This window comes from Mastacembelus armatus, unplaced genomic scaffold, assembly GCF_900324485.2.
Source record: "Mastacembelus armatus unplaced genomic scaffold, fMasArm1.2, whole genome shotgun sequence".
Lineage (NCBI taxonomy): Eukaryota > Metazoa > Chordata > Actinopteri > Synbranchiformes > Mastacembelidae > Mastacembelus > Mastacembelus armatus.
In genome coordinates, this window is record NW_022872941.1 from 52,635 (window position 1) to 67,137 (window position 14,503).

Genomic DNA, 14,503 nt, shown 5'->3' on the forward strand with positions numbered 1-14,503 from the left:
CAAGTCTCTTGGGCAAAAACAGTCTTTTCTCTGGAACCCAAGGAGCAGTCACTTAGCTTAGTGTGATGAGACTAAACAGAACGGTGATCAGTAGTTAGTTCCAAAAACATGAAGTAGTTCGGAGTGGGGAATCATGGCTGTAGCTTGGGTCGCTGTGGCAAGGAGGAAAATGATAACCTCCTGCCTGTCTGTGGCTGAGTGAGGGTATATAAGCCAGGCGGCAAACAGAAATAACAGGTGAAACCAATCAGTTAAATGAGTCAACGGTAGTACTAAACAAAATTATTAAAATATTTTACTTTTATTTAAGTGCACCACACTTGGAAAGCCGCTAGCTTAAGTGCTATGACGATACTAATTCTGGGTTTTGCATTTCAGTGTATGTGTTGAGGAGCTCATTACTCATCTGGTGAGATATTGTGTCCCTGGTTTCCAGGATGTTACCAATAAACGGCGAGTTGAGCAAGAAGGGTCCAGCCGTCCAACGCAGAGATGAGAGAAATCCACAATAACAGAGTACATATCCGTCACACCGTGTCCCTGGTCCTGGAGCTGTATATCGCTGATGTGCAGTTACTGGTCCCACCAACCTGCAGTGTCTATTTGTTGTTTATTGTTGCTGCTCTTTTCTCTCTGCTCTATCCACTCACCCCAACCGGTCGAGGCAGATGGCCGCCCAAACTGAGCCCGGTTCTGCTGGAGGTTTTTTCTTCCGTTAAAGGGAGTTTTTCCTCTCCACTGTCGCCAAGTGCTTGCTCATAAGGGAATTGTTGGGTTTTTAGTTTTAGTTTTTGTAAAGTGCCTTGAGATGATTTGTATTGTGATTTGGCGCTATACAAATAAAATTGAATTGAATTGAATTGAATTGAATTGAATAGTATGGTTGGGACAGCTGATCAATCACTATTAAATGTTATTGTCAGGTCTGATGTTAAAGAACCTGTGAGTTTAAAGGGTGATGGCAGTGATGCATTTTCAGTTCAGGAGTGGGAAGCTGTGGTAGTGGCCTACATGAAGAAAAAAGGGGTGCCAGTCACTGAACAGACTGAGGAGGTGCTCAGTAGGTTGGTGGGGAGGGCACGAGAGGTTGTACGGGTGGGTTTACATAATAAGCCATCAGGGACCCTGTCTGTGGGCCCGGACCCAATTTTCGAGATACTGAAACAACACTTCAGTGATACAGTCTCTTCTAGCATGCCTTTAGCTGATTTCTACACCACTCTACTAAATACACCATTCAGGTGAACACCCATTTGACTATTGGCTGAGGATAAACAGGGCTCTAGAGTTGACTGAGGACTGCCTTAGATGCCATAACAAGTCATTTGATGACTTGACCCGTGACTTGACTGCTGTGTTTATACACCATTGTCCTAAGCCAGAGTTGTCCCTCATTTTTAAATATAAACCATTGAATCAATGGACAATGGCTGACGTGTACGAGAGACTCATTGAACATGGCAGGGATGGGAAAAGATTGTTGCAGTCGAGGGGGCAGTGACTGTGACCGCAGCAAGTAGTTAGCTCCTGCGTGCACCATGTAGCTCCTGTTAAGGAAGTTGTAGTGTCCCCACAAGCCCCTGTTTTGGTGTCTCCTTCTAGGCAGCAGGTGGAGGTGTCCTCTGACCTCCTGGACCATCTCTTAGCGATGCTGGAATGTGTCTTGGAACAGCAACCACAACAGATTAGATCATCTGATAAGAGTGACAGACATGTCCACGAGAGTCAGCCATCTTCAGTTAGGCCATCAACACTGTGTACTGTTTGTGGGGATGCCACTCACACTACTCGTCATCACTGTAGGGCTAACTGCCTGTGCGTTTTCTGCTTTGCAGCTGGTCATTCCCATGCCGAGTGTCCCAAGGCTATGGCTACGTCATCTAGTGGCGCTTCACCAGCAGCTCAGCAAGGGGGAAACTAGTGGGCCAACATGTGAAGGGGGCAAGTGTTAGGCCGGATTGTGATCCCCCCATTGCTATAGATGTTGACGATATGGTTTGACAGTGGTTCAATGGCATGCATCCTGAGTCCCAGTGTTGTGGCTTTGTTGTCACAGCAGGCAGTGTTGGCCCCTGTCCTGGCACCGACTGATGCTGTGCTGATCGGTTGTGGTGGTTCGAAAACAAAACCGTCAGGCATGTGTGACCTTGAGGTGGAAGTCTATGGTTGCAGGGTGGTTGTGCCGATGTTAGTGGTTGATGGTCAGAGTGAAGAGCTAATCATTGGTAGCAATTTGTTAAGGTATTTGGTCAAACATTTGACATTTGATGGGAGTTTGTCAGACAGTGAGTCAACTACACCTCTTGGTGACAGTGATCCCCAGCTCAGGCAACACCCCTATACATAGTTTAAGACTACAATACAAACAAGAAATTAGCGTTGGCTCATAACTGAAAAGTCCCTTTCTTAACATTCACTTTGTGTCATAACGGCGAATGAACGGAACGTAACTTAGCGAATGTATGGTGAACATACAGTATATACTTTTAGCTACCAATCAGCTTAGCTCACACACGATATGTTTATCCATATAAAGTTAGTAACAGTTATAAATACCAAACAAGTGAATACTCACAACGTCATTCATGCACAACCACATAACATCACAGCAGCGCAAATTGCTGCACCATACATCAAGCTATTGGTGGTCCGACCCATATAAACCCTCTGTTACATAACTGACGTAATCACGTGAGCCAAATCGTCCAGCAACCTACATGAACCAAACAATATCCAACCATAAGCACGTAGCCTGTTAACCTCTAAAGAAGAAACACTGCTGGTAAACTTGGAGACTTTTCTACATGTATATTTGATCATTGATTGTATTAAATTGTGAGAGCTGCGCAGCTAAGAGTTAACTGTGATTACTTTAATTGCCTTACTGAATGCTCATTATGTTTTGTTATGTCACCAGTGACTGATTTGACTAATTGTTGACTAGTTGATACTGGCCTCCACAGGTTTTTTTTTCAGGATTTTTATCCTGGTTGGATTTTCTTGTACCTGTTACAAGTGGTGAGCTGGTAGGATTTTTTTTCTTTTCCTTTTTCATCAGACAAGTAAATGAACTAAAGAAAAAAAGATAAAGAACCAAAGGAAGTGAACATACTACCATACAAACAGTACAAACAAACAACCTGATCCCAGTGTTTGAATTGTATTGGTTGAATGGTTGGGTTTTTTTTATTGCTTCCTTTTCTTTGCTTTAATTTAATCCTTGAATATATATCATTTTGCATTTACATAATTTTGCCTCTATCTCATCATTCACACACTCAAGGCTCCAAAAAGAACCGCATTATATGGTTGCATTATAGTCATATGTGCTATTTCCATAGCCCATTCACATTCATAGCCCCTAAAGTACATGCTACTTGAATGTTGAGTGTGTCTCAGTATTCTGAGTGGATGTGCCATTCCAGCAGTGACGTGACCATAAATCAGTGCCTATTGAGCTGCTTTATCACCTCCAAAAGTAGCACACACACCTAAGGACTGTCTGTGCTTGAGTCGATGGCTCAAAATACTCTGCTGTGCACTTATGTTCCTGCTAATAATAGTCTACTTGAATCAGACTTTTTAACATAGCATCAACCCTTTACAGCAGAAGCATCACAGCAAGATGTTTTGATGCCTCACTTCACAATCTTAAATTTATATGACCATCCCCTTTTGAGGATTTGAATTCTAAATGTACTATCACACTATTTCAAAACAAAGTAACCAGTTACCAGTTTTTGCTGAACATAATAATATTCATGTCAATTGCTGCAAAGCTGTATTTACTTCCCTTAACAATCAGACATTGGCTCTGCTTCAGGTTTTGCAAAATGTACAGGAAAGCCTTTTTAGCAGGACTCAAGAGAACAAACCACACTCTGTCTAGTGGGCATCATTACATACATATTGTTCATCAAGTTACAATAACCTTCAAGGCTTGTCAAGAGCTTAATCTTAGTCATGTAGTCTACAGCATTCAGGGGCCAATCTGTTATCTGCCAGTGTGTAATACAAAATTTCCAAATTAAACATGACAGATGGACTGATGAGTGAAGGAAACCTTCAGTGTGCCTCTAATGTTAACTGACTCAGCTGAACCGCTGCTGACACTGACCCTCCCAGGCCTCTTACTGCAATCCCTGTTACTCAGCCTCTACAGGGAAATCATTGTAATCCCAGTAGATGGTTTATGTACATTAAGTACTCTTGGCACACCTGGAATTCCTGCCTAAAGACATTGCAGAACCACAAACACTATTTGAAGAGACAGTGTAAGGGATAAAGGAACAGACTAGATTTATTATGCATTGCCAGTAGGCGCTTTTCAAGACAGGCTTACTGACTTATTTACTTACTTGTCAAAGCAAGAAATGCACATGTGGGTTTCTAACATTAATTATGGCTGAATTACATATAGGGAGCCAGTTCCAGGACTCTGGTTTTGTGCATGCCCACTCACTTACATGGGCTATCGGGACGCTAGGTCTATAATCCATGGCATAAAGCCATGCAGTGAGTCCATCTGTCTGTCTAATAAATTCCATAAAATTAAGTTTATATTTATTGTAATGAAAGCATGAAATTTAAGCATGTTTTTGATGAACCCCTGAACCTTCCAACCAGTGCTGCCAGAATGTCACCATTTCCTCATACACTGAAAATAATACATTAAATCTAATAGGCACTAAAATATATTGAACATATTCATGTTCTCTGGAGGGTGAACTCTTTCCATTTTAGACACACCATGAGCTTTTCTGGAGCACTATCTACCAAGATGTCAACTTAACACAGGTTTTGACACAAGTTATGTCATAACTTAAAAAAGGTTGCCAAATTTCCCTGAGCACCATTTTAGCAAGGCCATGCTGTGAAGGAAGTAAACACTTATGAAAAAGTGACATTTCCTCTACTTCTACTCTTAACTTTATTGTTTAACCCCATTGCTGTTACAGTGTTACTGAGAATGCAATACAATACCACTTGTTTCTTTAAATATCACAGTAAGGTAAGTAAAACAAAAACACAATCTCAACATTAAAAAATCTATTGAACCTTGTTTCTTTCTTTCTTTCATCATTTAATTATATTGCTCTTATAGTGGTGTTGTGACTTACAAGTCTTTCCAGACTTGGTAGTGGAGCAGTTTTCCTGAATATTCGGGGACTGTTTGGGTCATTTGAATATTTCAAGTGCACTCACTTGTGTACTCCAAATAAAATTGTCTATCCAATTTAGATTTGTTTTCATCTGATGTCTGATTGCTTGTTTTTTTACTTACACCATTTTTAGCAAGGCCATTGTCTTCCCAGAGTTCTTACTTTGTTGAATATAATATGACCATTATTGATTGAACTGAGTTGTAATTAACCACAGTTTTCCTTTAAGTAGAAAATACACGCTACCCCATTATGATTTATGTATTCCGTGTATGTGCCTTTGTCCCAGTTACATTACACGAGAAAGACATGCACTAAACATGTACCTCGGAAACCTTATTGTTGTTTGAAAATGTTTTTAATTTATTTGAAAAATATTATTTCATTTCTGCATGTACATCCAGGACATCAGTTACTGTTACTAGGATATTTAATAAGCTTTTCTGATCAAAATCTCTGCCCTGACAGTATCTGTGCTTGATGATGCTTGTTGCCAAGTTCACACAGATTTCTTACTGCACAGCAGCTTTTTGAAGGGGCATGAAACATTCTCCATTTTGTGTGACAGCTCATGTCTGTTTGGAGTGCTACAAGGAGTGACGATGAAAAGCTGCAGTGTTAGGTGAATAGTCTGTAAGGAGAAATAATTATAGACTGTTAAAAATCTCACTGGCACATTTGAATAAAGATTCATAAAACCCATAGAAATGTGACATGCAATTGATTCTGCCTTTGTTTAAAATTTTAATCAATATTATTAAAAATAAATTGAATATTGCACTGCCACTTTGGACATTGAATTGCCAATTGTAAAATGAAGTGCAAATTGAATAGAGTCCAGAAAACTTCCATACCTTTCACTTACGTTAACTCAAAGAAGCAGATCTTTTCTAACACAGATGTAACTTCAGAAACTCTCAAGGTGGAATCCGTATCTCATGTGTTCTATGGTTTGAACAATAAATGTAAAAGCTTCAAGTGGGTTTTCAATAATTATGCACTTGCGTTCTGACAGTTTTCTGGCAATTTTACAATACACTGGCAAATGCTGCAATTTAAAAGGACACATTTATCCTATGCTGACCCATTACTGGTCATTATTACAACCCATTATCAGACCAGTGGAAACAAAAAAAGTTTCCTTCGCCCGATTCTTATGTGTCCTCTGAGCACCAATTGAATCTGGTTTCCCATTTATTTACTCTGACAGCACACAATAAAGCATGTCATTAAAGGATGTACCCATTACTAAAATCTCTCCTCTGCCAAATTATAGCCCTAATAACATTTTAAAGTATAAGGCTACTCAACAGAGTCTAATAAAAAGTATGACCCAGATAAACACAAGATAAGAATGGCAGTCTGCAACTAGAGCTTCACTAACATATGTCAGACAGAAAATGGTCCAAGACAAAGAAAATCTCCGCAGGCAGGTCCATTCACTTTGTTCAGCAGTGTATCAAAACAGTGAATTAGAAGTTGAGACAGAAGCATAGCTGGTTTCTATTCTCAGATCAACATTTCTGCAGGCTCAGAACCATTCAAAGCTAAAAAAGCAAAGAGCACCACCATAACCAGCAGAGACAAGTGAGACTTGAGTGTGCAACCCCACAGTACTTATACCAGGGATAGAGTGGTTGAAAGAGGAGCTCTTAGTGGGTTGTGTGTGGGGCAGGATGAGTAGGTGGATAAAACAAGGAACAGAGGGAAGTGTTGTTATGAAAAAGCTGATTGATGGGTTTATTTTTATACTGGAGGAAAGGTGATGTGTAGGACAAGAGGCCAGCACAGATGTCAGAGCTCCTCATTTGGTCTACAGGGGCCACTCAGGGGGCCCTTGACTGTGACTGAATCACAACTTCACCCTCTGAGTATTACTTACACTGAAGTCATTGCCAGATTATTCTCTGCTCTGGTTGAAAATGGACATAAGGTCCAAAATAGTTAGTCCATATGTTTAGATTCATTAAAGATTGTCTACCATCTTGTACTGAAAAGATTTATTAATAGCATAAAAAACAGGGAACAATACACAATCATTCACACACACATACAGTACTACCCAAACAATGCACATACATGACAAATATATGTAAAAAATTACTGGATGCAAACAATAATATGTACACTGAACATACACGCCTTTAGGCTCTCAATGTCTAGCTCTTTCTCTCTCTCTCTCTCTCTCTCACACACACACACACACACACACACACACAAAGTATAACAGCTGTTCTGCTTTCTGATCTACAGTAACTACAGTTTATAGTGGCTCATACTCTACATCAGGGAGCTGATTCCCATCAACCCGTCCCACATACTGATGCTGTATATCTAAGATGCAATTGTATCATACAATTGTACAATTGTTCCAATTGCAAATGTTTTGGTATTCACGTGCTTATTGCGTTTGCTTGCACTGCAACAACACAAAAAAACAAAGAAGAAAAGTGAAAATTATTGGGGGCAGCATGGTGGATGAGTGGTCGGCACTGTTGCCTCACAGCAAGAAGGTCGTGGGTTTGCAACCCAGCCTTTCTGTGTGGAGTTTGCATGTTCTCCCCGTGCTTGTGTGGGTTTTCTCCAGGTACTCTGGTTTCCTCCCACAGTCCAAAAACATGTATGTCAGGTTGATTGGTGACTTTAAATTGCCCATAGGAGTGAGTGTGAGTGTGTGAGGTTATTTGTCTCTATGTGGCCCTGTGATGGACTGGTGACCTGTCCAGGGAGTACCCCTGCCTTCCACCCGAAAGAGAGCTGAGATAGGCTCCAGCAGATCCCTGTGACCCTGGTTAAGGAATAAGAGGGTCTAGAACATGGATGGATGGATGGACAAAATTATTGCCACCTTGTCAAAATTGTAAGAAATAATTGCTTTTCAAGCATGTGATGCTCCTGTAATTTGTATTTAGACACACCTGTGACAAGTAACAGGTGTGGGCAATATGAGTAATCACACTTGCAAGCAGTTAAAATGGAGAAAAGCTGACTCAGCCTTTGTGTTGTGTGTCAAACTGAGCATGGAGAAAAGAAAGAAGCGTAGAGTTGACTATGGATCTGAGAGAAACAATTGTGGAAAAACATTAACAATCTCAAGGCTACATGTCCATCTCCAGAGATCCTAATGTTCCTTTGTCCACTGGGTGCAATACCATCAAGAGGTTTATAGCCCATGGCACTGTAGCTAACCTCCCTGGACGACGAAAGAAGAGCAAAATTAATGAAAAATTACAACAAAGGATTGTTCGAATGGTGGATAAGGAACCCTGATTAACTTCCAAACAAATTCAAGCTGATGTGCAGACACAGGGTACAACAGTGTCAGTGTCAGCAACGTAGTGGCCAGTGTCAGAAAGCTGCGTCTCCACCAGAGGTCATGGGTCTTCAAGCAGGACAATGACCTGAAACACACATCAAAAAGCACTCAAAAATGGTTACAAAAAAAGTGCTGGAGACTTCTGAAATGGCCAGCAGTGAGTCCAGATCTGAATCCCATAGAAAACCTGTGGAGAGATCTCAAAGCAGCAGTTGGGAGAAGGCATCCTTCAAATCTGAATGACCTGGAGCAATTGCAAAAGAAGAGTGGTCCAAAATTCCAGTAGAGAGGTGTAAGAAACTCATTCATGGTTACAGGAAACGATTGATTTCAGTTATTTTTTCCAAAGGGTGTGCTACCAAATATTAAGTTAAGGGTGCCAATAATTTTGTCCGGTGCATTTTTGGAGTTTTTGGGTTCTGTGTGGAATTGTATCAGATTTGACTTTTCTTCTGTTTTTTGTGTGTCGTTCCAGTGCAAACAGTCTGCCCCTCGAACATATAAATCAAACAAATCAGAAGTTAACAGAAGAGGAGTTATTCATAAAAACTTAATAAAAATTAAGACCACTCCTCTTATTGAACAGAAAAACAGAACTGTCAAATGTGGATTATTAAATATTAGGTCCCTTTCTTCTAAATCTCTGTTAGTAAATGATTTGATAACTGATCACCAAATTGACCTACTTTATCTTACTGAAACCTGGTTACAGCAGGATGAATATGTCAGTCTGAATGAATCAACCCCCCTCAGTCATAAAAATTATCATGTTCCTCGAAGCACAGGTCGAGGTGGAGGAGTAGCTGCAATCTTCCAGTCAAACTTATTATTAAACTTTCATCCTCAGAACAGTTATAACTCATTAGAGAGCCTCACTCTTAGTCTCTCACATACAAACTGGAAAACACAAAAACCAGTTCTACTTGTCATTTTGTACCGTCCACCTGTTCCTTACTCAGAGTTTTTAACTGAATTCCCTGACTTCCTGTCTGATTTAGTGCTTAGATCAGATAAAGTCATTATAGTGGGAGATTTTAACATTCATGTAGATGTTGAAAATAACAGCCTCAGCATTGCATTTAATTCTATATTAGATTCAATTGGTTTCATTCAAAACGTTAATAAACCCACCCACTGTTTTAATCACACCCTTGATCTTGTTCTGACCTATGGCATCGAAATTGAACATCTAATAATTTTTCCCCCAAATCCTGTTTTGTCAGATCATTCTTTAATAACTTTCGAATTTAAAATGATGGATCATGCAGCGTCTGGAAGAAAATTCCACTACAGCAGATGTTTATCCGACAACGCTGTTAATAAATTTAAGAAAATGATTCCATCTTTATTTGCATCTATGCCAAGTATAAACATAGTGGAGGGCAGCTGCCTTAATCCTACTCCCTACCAAATTGATCATGTTGTTGACAGCGCTGTAACCTCACTGCGTGAAACGCTTGATTCTGTAGCCCCTCTGAAAAAGAAGTTAGTGATTCAGAGAAGACTAGCCCCATGGTATAATTTACATGTTCGTACCTTAAAGCAGGCATCACGAAGGCTGGAAAGGAAGTGGCGTTCCACAAACTTAGAGGAAATTTTTCTAGCCTGGAAAAACAGTCTACTAACATATAAAAAAGCTCTCCGTAAAGCCAGAACTGCATACTATTCATCACTAATAGAGGAAAATAAGAGCAATCCCAGGTTTCTTTTCAGCACTGTAGCCAGGCTGACAAAAAGTCACAGCTCCGTTGAGCCCAGTGTTCCCTTAGCTCTCAGCAGTGATGAATTTATGAGTTTCTTTACAAATAAAATCACAACTATTAGAGATAAAATTCAGCAGATGCTTCCTATACCTGCAATAAATGAATCTTTTACTACAGTAGCTCTTGAATCATCTGTAGGACCTCAGTTATGTTTAGACTGCTTCTCTCCTATAGATCTCTCTGAATTTACAGCAGTAGTTGCTTCATCGAAATCATCAACGTGTCTCTTGGACCCCATCCCGACTAGACTGCTTAAAGGCACCCTGCCATTAATGAACTCATCTTTATTGGACATGGTAAATTTATCTCTAGTATCAGGCTACGTACCACAGGCCTTTAAGACTGCAGTAATCAAACCTTTACTCAAAAAGTCTAGTCTTGATCCAGGAGTCTTGGCTAATTATAGACCAATATCCAACCTGCCATTTATTTCTAAAATCCTAGAAAAAGCTGTTGCTAAGCAGCTATCAGACCACTTACACAGGAATGAACTATTTGAAGATTTCCAATCAGGATTTAGAGCACATCATAGTACAGAAACAGCACTGTTGAAAGTTACCAACGATCTTCTCTTAGCCTCAGATAATGGACTTGTTTCGATACTTGTCCTCCTAGACCTTAGTGCAGCATTCGACACCATTGACCACAACATCTTATTACAGAGACTGGAGCATGTGATTGGTATCAGAGGAACAGCGTTAAAGTGGTTCCAATCCTATTTATCGGACAGATTCCAGTTTGTTCATGTCCATGATGAACCTTCCACACGAACAAAAGTTAGTTATGGAGTTCCACAAGGTTCTGTGCTAGGACCGATTCTGTTCACCCTGTACATGCTTCCTTTAGGATATATCATTAGGAAGCACTCTATTAATTACCACTGCTATGCGGATGACACTCAGTTATATCTATCTATTAAACCTGTTAGCACAAACCAGTTAACCAGACTTCAAGCCTGTCTAACTGACATAAAGGCTTGGATGACCAGTAACTTTTTACTTTTAAACTCGGAGAAAACAGAAGTCATTATATTTGGGCCTAAAAATCTCAGAAATAACTTTTCTAAAATTATAGCTACTCTAGATGGCATAGCCCTGGCCTCCAGCACTACTGTAAAAAACCTTGGAGTTATTTTTGACCAGGACATGTCCTTTAACTCACACATAAAACAAATTTCTAGAACTGCATTCTTTCACCTGCGCAACATTTCCAAAATTAGGAACATCCTGTCTCAAAATGATGCAGAAAAACTAGTCCATGCATTTGTTTCCTCAAGGCTAGATTACTGTAACTCATTACTATCTGGATGTCCTAATATCTTAATAAAAAGCCTCCAATTAATCCAGAATGCCGCAGCCAGAGTCCTGACAGGAACTAGCAAGAGAGATCATATTTCTCCTATATTGGCTTCTCTTCATTGGCTCCCTGTAAAATATAGAATAGAATTTAAAATCCTTCTTCTCACATACAAATCCCTTCATAATCAAGCTCCTTCATACCTTAAAGACCTCATAGTACCATATTATCCCAATAGACCACTTCGCTCTCAGAGTGCAGGCCTACTTGTGGTTCCCAGAGTTCTCAAAAGCAGAATGGGAGGCAGAGCCTTTAGCTATCAAGCTCCTCTCCTGTGGAACCAGCTCTCAGCCTGGGTTCAGGAGGCAGACACTCTCTGTACTTTTAAGGCTAGACTTAAAACCTTCCTCTTTGACAAAGCATATAGTTAGGGCTGGCTTCAGGCAACCCTGAACCATCCCTTAGTTAGTTATGCTGCTATAGGCCTAGACTGCCCGAGGACCATCGGTGCACTGAGCTCCCCTACCCTAACCCTCCCCCCCCCCTTCTCTCCCACCTCATGTATATTCCACCATTGAATGTTACTAACCTTGTGCTCTCTCTCTCCCCTAGTTTGTGCTCTCTCCCTCCCTCTCTCTCTCTCTCTCTCTCTCTCTGTACCTTCTGCAGGTGTCCCTGGTCCTGGAGCTGTTTATCGCTGATGTGCAGTTACTGGCCCCACCAACCTGCAGTGTCTATTTGTTGTTTATTGTTGCTGTTCTTTTCTCTCTGCTCTATCCACTCACCCCAACCGGTCGAGGCAGATGGCCGCCCAAACTGAGCCCGGTTCTGCTGGAGGTTTTTTTCTTCCGTTAAAGGGAGTTTTTTCCTCTCCACTGTCGCCAAGTGCTTGCTCATAAGGGAATTGTTGGGTTTTTAGTTTTAGTTTTTGTAAAGTGCCTTGAGATGATTTGTATTGTGATTTGGCGCTATACAAATAAAATTGAATTGAATTGAATTGAAAAAAAAATAAACATGTGAGTACCAAAACATTTGCAACTGCAACAATTTTCTGAGAGAAGTGTTGCATTTTCTGACAGGATTGGAAGGGTGCCAACATTTTAGGCTATGACTGTATGTGCTTTGAAAAATCTAAAACTGACAACAGCAGCATCCAGCAATGTAGTTTTGATAGGGAAAGCAGCCAAGTGAGCCAAGCAGTCAACAAGATTTTTTCTAACAAGAGGTCAGAGGATGGTCTTATGACACTGACAGCAAAGAATAATTTCACATACTGAAATACTTTGTCCTCCTCCATCCAGTGTGGAGCAATGTGAGGGCTGCTTTTTTTGGAACTTGTAGAAGACGTGATGTGCTAGTGGAGTCATTTGGTTGTGATTATGTAATCATATTTTTTCAGATACAAGTAGACCAGTCACATTTCACAGAGTGAATCATTATTTAAAAATAAAAATACACAGTGGAAAAAGTTACTCAAACTGCAACATCCTATCCTATGAAATACAATATTCAAATCTGGTGGATTATTCAGGCTGAAAGCAAAAAATAGAATAAAAAAAGAATAAAGTCCTATTGAGATTGACCTATACTGCCACCCTTTAAATTACAATGCTAAGATGGGCAATAATTGCAAATATTGTAACAATACTTATAACCCAACACTGCGATATTTTCTTCAAAACCAGGTAACTGAGCTATTTTTGTATATGCTGCTCTTTATTAGGCATGATTACTCACCACCACACCTGCGTAATAGTAGAGTGAATACTGGCTATAGTGCTGCATTTACATAAAAAACTCATTTATAACAAAGGAGTAATAAAAACATCAAGCTGTCCTAGACTTCTGAAGTTATGCTTATGTAATGAGGGACAGTCATCATTACTTATGTGAATGATACTTGTGGGATTTTACAACAGTGCAAAGGGTCACTGACTTAAACCAATGTGGGGGTTTTATACCTGGTCAAAGGGTCACATGAATACTTTACTTAACCCATTTTATGTATGTAGTTGTCTGTTTTATAGTTTAGTGTTTTAGGGTAGAGGGTTATAAATAACTGCCAACAATTTGTTTCTTTGATGGTAAGAAGGCTGAAGATAGATACCTGAACAAATATGTGGGTCTGTTCAAGATTAGTCCACCCCTTTCTTGTCTCAAATAAACTTGAGTACTGTAACACAAAGTCAGAGAATGCTTACTGAAGTCTTCTCTCCATGCACATGAAATTAAACCTGAGATGATTCATCACACTTGTGGTTGTTTCTGAGACTTAGCAACTCTCAAACTTAAAGAAATTTCTACCACATGCTTACTCAAAGATATGTCTTATTTCTTTAAGAGCCATGATTCTTCTGTTCCCTTTCCATCAGTATTACAAAATGCCTCCTCATTTCTGTATCTCAAGGACAAGAATATGCCTGCCTATTTGTCAAAGTATTAAGGAGACATTTAGTGAGGATGAAATCCCAGAAACCCCTATGCTATTTTTAGTTTGACAGACAAGCTGATTACCACAACAGGATTACTGTGATACAGCAGTCCATTATCCATGACATTATCTGTTGCATTGTAGGCTACCTGTTCCAGGACAGTGTTAGTTTGACAAGCGTTTATTGAAAGTGATGACAACAAATCCCACAAGAGCCTGCATCTGCTGAACAACTGGAGGAAAGACTGATTAGGGAGAATCATGTAATTTTAAAGCAAATGGCCAATAAATTACAGTTGATTCAGACTGGAAACACTTGGACAGTCATACGTGGACAGGTGTTATGTACTGCACAGTAACCATGCTACTTTAACTGTACTATTCACTGTCAATTCAGCAAATGCAGAAATGTATGCTTACAGGTTCACTTTACCATAGACACTTTCAAATAAACTACAGACTGCCTTTACCATGAACTATCCTCCACTCTGCCCAGACCAGTTTAGGATACAGTCGTACAATTTGTCCAGCAGGC

At 40.0% G+C, this 14,503-nt stretch overlaps 1 protein-coding gene across 1 annotated transcript in view; it reads right to left on the minus strand.

The window, feature by feature from the left end:
- Window positions 1-14,503, minus strand: part of LOC113133256 (whirlin-like) — a 59,718-nt gene that overhangs the window by 37,025 nt on the left and 8,190 nt on the right. The window lies entirely within an intron of this gene.